Source organism: Stenella coeruleoalba (genome assembly GCF_951394435.1).
Source record: "Stenella coeruleoalba genome assembly, chromosome: 11".
Taxonomy (NCBI): domain Eukaryota; kingdom Metazoa; phylum Chordata; class Mammalia; order Artiodactyla; family Delphinidae; genus Stenella; species Stenella coeruleoalba.
This window is the reverse complement of record NC_137157.1, coordinates 91,839,034-91,847,348: the sequence shown is the minus strand read 5'-3', so window position 1 is coordinate 91,847,348 and position 8,315 is coordinate 91,839,034.

Genomic DNA, 8,315 nt, shown 5'->3' with positions numbered 1-8,315 from the left:
ATTGGGGATCAGGGCTCCTAGGCTCAGAGACAGCTCTAGCTTTGACATGAGCTGGTGGGGTTGCCTTTCAGAGGTCCTGCCTATCCCACAACACAGGTGAGGCAAGGCAATTCTGGAAGCTTCTTAAAATACACACAAACCAAAACCAAACAACAAATCCTTGGATGAAAGGTGCTATATTATTGTCAAGTATTAAGCATACTAGATTTCAGTCACAATAAGAACAGAGTGTCTGTGCTTCCAGGAAAATAAGAAAATTTCCGTGAGAGAAATAAAAATATAGGTGATGGGCAGATATTTTCTTTAAGGAAAAAAAAACCCTAAAAACTCTTGTGGTACCCAGTCCGGTGGTAATTGAGCTTGTCTGCTGCCACAAGAGTGTTTCTATATAGGACTTAGAAGTATGGTATTAGTGTGGTGTTCCTGGTTAAGCAGGCATTGCTCTGGCCTGGCGCAGCTATTTTAAGCCATCTCAGATTCTGGCTAAAGGGTATTTTTTTGGTGGAAGACATTTCCTTTACCAATCTGAGAATATCTACCCTAGGGAGAATCTGAGACATCTTGCCTACTTTTCATCTTCTAGCTCCCTCTTCATCCCGTTTCTTATATGCGTTTCCTTTTGGGGAGCTATTATGCCACAGTTGCTGGTATTTATGTAAAAGGACTATTACTAAGCATATTTCTCTGTGTTCATTCTGGTTAGGGGAATGTTGAGAGCTGGCCACCAAATTATCTGGGATGTTGGGTAAATTGGTTGTCAGGCAAAAACTGTGGGATAGTGAACTTTTAAATTATGATTTAATGATCACATGACTTTAGAAGGCTGTCTTGAGTGAAGAAGCAGATTTACATATCAGATACAGCCAAAAGAGATACTAGCATTGTGTTAAAAAGTCAAACTGTGACTGGAGTGAACCATGTATTCCCTTGTCTTTTACTTTGTTTCTGTGCCATTTATGTCTCATGTAATTTGCATTACGTTGGTGGGTTGTTCTAGTACTGTATTTGGCTTCTTCTTTAATAGATTGGTATTTCATATACTATAATTGTAAATATTTTGATACAAATGTTTATAACTCTAGGCATATAAAAACAGATTCTGATTCCCTTTACCGTGTGAATGTTTTCTTTCAAAAAATGTAGGAAAAATATGGATGATAATGACATTTATTCCTAATTAAGTTGTCAATCAGTTCGATTTGGACAAGTTGGCATTTATCAGAGACATTAAGCTACTTTCAGGAACTGAAAGTATAGTTTTATCTTGCTTTAATTAAACCTCTTAAGCAAAAAATGGAACCTTATAAGCTAATACATTAGAGAGAGGTTATTATCTTGAATCAGAATGGGTTATGACGTTAACAAATGAGATGCTTGTACATTTTCTTTGAAGTAGCGAACTCCTGTAACGTGTCTTCAACATATAAACAATTCACGATGGTATGCGTCACCTACATGTGCAGGAACCCATTCATTGCATTACCTGGGGCGTAATCTGTATGGACTCTATGAGAGAAGGAAAGATTTGCGGCTTTCTGGGTGCAGTAAGGACCAGAACGAAGCGTGGAAAGCAGGGTTGGTGCTGTGGACCCCAGCATCATGTCAACACCAATACGATAAGAGTGGTTTTAATGTGGAGTAGGCCATCTTTCACTCCCCTGTGGTCTTGGATGAAATAACTGCACACAGAGTAATGTACAAAAAAAAGACACAATGGAACCCGAAAATAAGACTTCAACATATTTTAAATTAAATTAATCTCAAATGGCATCGGTTATTGATAGCCTCTTAGAGACCTATATGAGTCACTTCCAAAAGTTATCTTCTTAAGCTGATTGTTTGGGACTCAGAGCATATTTTCCATAGAGACAATTTACAACAATCTTACTTATCATATGGGCTAAAAAGACTTTTGTAAGTCTAGCCTGGAAAAGAAGTTTCATAATGATTTGACTATTATTGTTGTTTTCAATGGGAAATGAGTTAGTTAAATTCTGGAGCCTGGAACCCTCTGTTGCCCCTCCAGACCCTTCATGGTAAGAGGAGTATATCTGATGCAGGGGGAGATGGACATATGGCTGCCTGGGAATCACTCTTCCCCGGTCATGTCAGAGTTTGCCATTGAATATAGGAGAACATGGCCTTTAGCATGACTCTGGCTATAAATATACATATATAATTTTGTAAACTGGGTGTTCTTAAGCTAGGACTGCTTGTTCCATTCTCTGATCTCATGGTTTAGAATCAATCTTAATTTTCCCACTTTTATTAGCATATCAATAGCTTAAACCCAGTTTACCTAGGAACTTTAGAATGATTCTAACTCCTTAGTATAATAATTGACAAGCTTTTGAAAATGATGAAACCTTACTATTTTGGTTTGATTTCACATCTTTTCCTCCCTCTTGTAAAATAATGACAAAGGGCACATATATCTATAATTTTTAAGGTGAATCAAGTGGTCGACAGCGGTGGGGCTGGGGGCTGGGAGAAATGAGTGAACTCTCTGGGTTTTCTTTTTTTAGCTTAAATAAATTGCATTTTTAAAAAATGGTATTAAAAAGGTATACTTTTCAATTGGTGATTCTGATGCCTGACATGATACAAGTTGATTGAAATAGAAAAAAAAGTAAAGCTGTTTTGAGTATTTGGGTACAATTTTGCCATAGCTCTTGAGGTAACTAGGCATTGCAAAATCAGGTTTTGAGAATTATAATACTGGATTTATGAGTGACATAGATTACACTCATGAATCTGACACTTGGTCACCTTATTTTAAAGAAGTTAAAATCATCCTGGCCGTAATATTTAAACCCAGATTTGTTTCCATAAACCAAGTTACCACACTCACTCAACATGGCATAATTGAACTGACTCTACTAATTTCTTGCTCCAGAATAATTCAAATTCTTTACCTCTCATTGTGTTTAATGCTTGTCAGAGCTCCTGGAAGGACAGGTAGAAGATCGATGCAGATAACTCTTAATTGTTCAGTTTAACTTCATTTCAGCCACTCATTCCCATGGCCTTTCCTTGGACGTTCCCATTCCCACCCACTTTTTTTGAATTCCATGCTGTTAGTTCCTTAAGGATACTTTTTGGTACACCCTTTTTCCCTGTATCTCCAACCTCTCTCTCCCTCTACCGGAAGTGTTCTCTTGTGGGTAACTTATGTTTAAGTTTATCCCGTCTTAAGCAAAACAAAACAAAACACTCCCTTCTACCCTAATACTTTACCTCTTGCTGTCTCTTCACTCTCACGTTTACTGAAGGTGTGTCTTGTTATCTATGTCTCCACCAGGCCTCACCTTGACACCTGTGGGCCCCAAGTAAGAGCACAAATGGAGGTCTGCACACCGCGTCTAAATATTTAAAAGTTACATATCAAGTTAATGAGCTGCTAAATAAAGTGTGTTCTACTGTTCTACCTTGATAAATAGACCTAGAAGGTCAGGATCAAATTTAGAATTCTCAGAGTCCTTGGGGTTCTGGGGTACAACATGGTTTTGCAGGGGAGAGTTGGTACCAGGTTTCTGGCTCACAGCCTGCTTCCCTTCCCCTTCACTCCGGGCTCCATCCTCAGGGACCTTGAGTGCATGACTGTGGAGATCCCAGCCCCACACATGCAAAACCAATCCTCACCCCTTCCGCATCCTGCAAATGGCCACCCCTCAGCCATTTCTTGGTCCAAGAGTGTGCACACCTCTGACATGGTCTGACCTCTGTATGGACTAGACTTGAGAGAAAGCCCAGGGGAAGGAGGCCTAGAAATGAGCTTGGGGATGTTTGGGCAGGGAATTTGGGGTCCTGGATCATCAGAATATAATCTGGAAGGAGCATGTGGGCTCCAGTGGGTATGCTCCTTTGGCTCCAAGCCCAAGGACTTCTTGTCCGTGTAGGGGTGTGGCTGGAGGACAAGCAGAGCAGAGCCATAAAGCGCAGGCCTGGGAAAGGCCCTCTCACCTGGTCTTAGGGCAATTTTTTTTTTTTGCGGTACGCGGACCTCTCATTGCCGTGGCCTCTCCCGTTGCAGAGCACAGGCTCCGGACGCGCAGGCTCAGAGGCCATGGCTCACGGGCCCAGCCGCTCCGCGGCATGTGGGATCTTCCCGGACCGGGGCACGAACCCATGTCCCCTGCATCGGCAGGCGGATTCTCAACCACTGCGTCACCAGGGAAGCCCAGGGCGCGGTTTTACAGCCTGACTCCTTACTGGCTCTTTCTCAAGCAGATTTGCTTCTGCCCTCACCATTCCAAAACGATCGCTTTCCTAAGGGTCAACGGTCACTTTCTATTCCCTAGTCCAGTGAATATTCTTTTTTGTTTGTTTGTTTGTTTGTTTGTTTGGTTTTCCTTGACCCCTCTGTTCATTTTATCTCTGTATTCTGCCTGAGAGACTTCATTAAAATTCATACAATTAATCACCACCGATCTTATAATGATTCCAAAATCTGCATCTTGGCTCAGACCAATTTTCTGGATCCAGTCTCATAAGAACCACAAATTCCACAGAACCCAGTACTTTCCTCCCCCTTTTGTATCCCTGGTCTCAGGAAATAACCACCCATCACTTAGATGCAGTTAGACGCTAGAAACCCAAGTGTCATTCACAATTCCACCTTCTCCTTAATTCTTTATATCTAATTAGTAACTGTATCTTCTTGATTTTAAATCCTAAATATTTCTAGACTCTTTCCCTTTCTTTCTAACTCCTTTGCTATGATATTAGTTTAGATCTTTAATAGCATTTATTTAAAGTAGCTGAAAAGTCTCTTAAGAGTTCACAGCTATAGCTCATTCTCCACTCTGTTGCAAAGATGATGGCTTAAAATGCAAATACCATCATGTCCTTCCTCTGCCTTTTTTTTTCTTCCTCTGCTGTTAATCCTTCATTGGCGCCTTCATGTTGTTCATGATAAAATTCAGAGTGCTAAACCTGTCCATCTCCACCTTTCCTCCTCATACCATTCTATCCTCGAGCTAAAATGTACTACTTATTCCGTGCTTTGGGAAGCGTTACCCCATGCTATTCCTTTGCCCCTCCTTTCTTTTGTATTTGGCTCTCCCTTTCTGATACCTCAAGACTCAGCCATTTCTCATCTTTGGAAGGGTGGCCAGACCACCCCAGGCCCTACTGGGATGCGCTTTGTCAGGGTTTACATAACACCTTGTGCGTAGTCATCAGAATGTTCTTTACAAACTATTTTAATTGTGGGTTTAACTGCATGGCTTCCTCACTAGAGCACCGTGAGGGCAGGGAACCCATTGTTCATTTATTACGTCCGCATTTAGCATGCTGCCTGGCAATTAGCAGATGTTTAATATAATTGTGTGGTGTCAGGGAAGGTGCTGGGAGATAGCATGATGAGTGACAGACCCTGTCTGCCATGGTGGTTTAAGGAGAACTGGACAGGTGGTTCCAATGCAGGTACAAGCATGATTGATGCTGAGAAGGAAGAGGGGAAAGATGCCCTTAGGTGGGTGTTTAAAAACCTTTTTGGGGTCCTTAAATTTGATAAAAGCTATCTCTGCAAAAACATACATATGTTTTTTCCCCATAAAATTTAGGACACTCCCAAATTGCCCTGGAGCCATCCATGGATTTCCTAAGTAACGCATCCCTTGGACCTGGATTAGAGTGACCCCTGTCTTAGAGGAATCTGCTCTGGCCCCCACCCAGCTGTGCTCCGTGGGCTCATGCCTTTGAGGAGCATCTGAGATGAACTTGAAGGGTGGGTAAAATTTTGGAAGCTGTACCCATAGGAGGAAGAGGGAAGGTAGTTCAGAAGGATGGGCTGATAAAGCATGGAGCGGGGAAAGCTAGCTGGAGCGAGCGAGCTCTTTGGAAATGTAGAGTAAGTTCTCTGCTGCAGAAGGTGCTGACTCTCAGAGTTAGGAATTTTTTTTTTTTTTTTTTTTTTTTTTTGCTGTACGCGGGCCTCTCACTGTCGTGGCCTCTCCCGCTGCGGAGCACAGGCTCCGGACGCACAGTCTCAGCGGCCATGGCTCACGGGCCCAGCTGCTCCGCGGCATGCGGGATCTTCCCGGACCGGGGCACGAACCCGTGTCCCCTGCATCGGCAGGCGGACTCTCAACCACTGCACCACCAGGGAAGCCCCAGAGTTAGGAATTTTAAACTGACTTGGTGGGATCATGGGAAGTCCTTCAATGGTTTTCTTGGGGGGGCATGACATAATTGGAGCATGCTCTGAGAGGATGACTTTGGTAGATGATTGAGTGGGTTCTAAGGGAAGAGAAAGAAGATTGGAGAATGTGGGAAGCTGACGCAGTGGTTGAGGAAAGAAGTATAATTGAAGAAACTGGACAAAGTGGACGGGGATGGAAGAGATTAAGGCAAGAGACATGACTTAGATGCCCCATGACTTAGCAGGAATTCAAGGAGAAGCCGATAAAGATTATTTGGGTGTTACGAGACTGGACGTTGGGAAACTGGCCATGCTGTTAATGAAACAGGAAAGCTGGAGGAAGAATTAATGTGAGGAGGAAGAATTAATATGAGGGGGAAGATGATAAGCTCAGATCTGGACTCGCAAAGTATGAGGAACCAGCTGGACATTGAGGGAGCTCTCCCCTTCAAGTCTAAAGGGTTCCATTCTAGAGTGGTCCTGGAGGTCTCTGAGGCACCCCAGAATCTAAATCCCGCGGAGGCTGCATATTTCCCATGTTTAAACTCTAGATAGTTAAGTTTTTCTGGGCACATCCATCATTCTGGGTCGACTCTCTTGGGACCGACCCTTCTTATATCTGTTTTAATTCAGCTGTCACTTGTTTTAAATTTTACTTTTAAATGGTTTTTATGGCCAAATTTAGCTTCCTCAAATTAGCATCGTATTTTCTGTTTATGTTAATTCCAACCAGGATCTTGTAGCCCCATGGAGAACAAGGCAATTGGAGGGGTGGCCATGGAGGGCTGACAAGAGGACAGGGCATAGATCCAGGGCACACTGGGAGTTTTAATTTGGTATCCCACGAAAATTCTTTTTTTTCTTTTAAGATTTTTTTTTTTGATGTGGACGATTTTTAGAGTCTTTATTGAATTTGTTACAATATTGTTTCTGTTTTGGTTTTTTGGCCGCAAGGCATGTGGGATCTTAGCTCCCTGACTAGGGATCGAACCTGCACCCCCTGCATTGAAAGGCAAAGTCTTAACCACTGGACCACCAGGGAAGTCCTCCCACGAAAATTCTTGTTAAAAATATCTTATTTGCTTAAATTTGCTTTTCAAAAATTTTGCCTTTTACAAACTTTCCCTTTGGAACATGTTTAACATCTCCTTTTGTTTTAAAAATGTTTGTCTTTTTTCCTTTTTAAAGACATCTTTTATTTTGGTCCAAACTCTGTTACCCTTAAAATGGAGACTTCTTTGGGGCAAACTATTTTGAGGCTAAGCCTCTGAACATCGATCTCACCAATGAGAGAATGATGCCTGGACACAGGTAACAGGGACCTGGCAAGGACATGAGTCAGATGATGTTATGAACAAGCCCATGTGATACTAGGAAGTATGAAGAAATATGCAGATACGGGCAATAGTTTCTTTATATTCTGAAATAGTCGGATTACAGTCTGAATTGGGGACTTGAATTATAGTCTGAATTAAAGCACTTGTCACCACTGTTCAAAGGGATGTGAAGAGCTTGGGGTGACTGTAGGAACGTGCAACAAAAATGATTAAAGTGTTGGAAAATAGGTCCCAGGATGAAAGATGAAAATGTTTTTTGATGTCTCTGGACGAGAAGACTGAGGTGGGATCTGATTCTGAAAGGTCTTTATAAGGGATAGGTTCATGGAAAGATAGAACTAGAAGGTATGCTGGAGGAAGGTTGGGAGCAAACTTAAGAGAAGAAAAAAATGCTCTATCCTGTTTAATTTAGGCCAGAGTCAACATTTTGCCCTGTCCTGTACTCTTGGTAGACATTACCAATTAATCACAACACCCTTTGCTACAGAGATTGGGCCAGTCCTCAAAAGTCTTTCATTTGGAATTCCAGGGAGCCTCTATCAGTCCTTTGGAATTTTTACTTAAGAAGAAACACATTTGCAACTCTAAGTTTAGACACTTAACTTTCTGAAGGCTTGAGGTTTTACCCAATGATTTCTCCAAGCTCTTTCCAGAACCATGATTCTGTCAAGTCTTTTGGTTAAATGAATTTCATGAGGATTGGACTTCATTTATAGATAAGAATGGATCATGGCCCTTTCAGCAAACTGGGACATCTTTGGAACACTTTTAGTTAAGGAATTGTGGGGTTTGCTACTATTTTAGCATATAGAGTTTAGTTGTCCTCTCAAAAA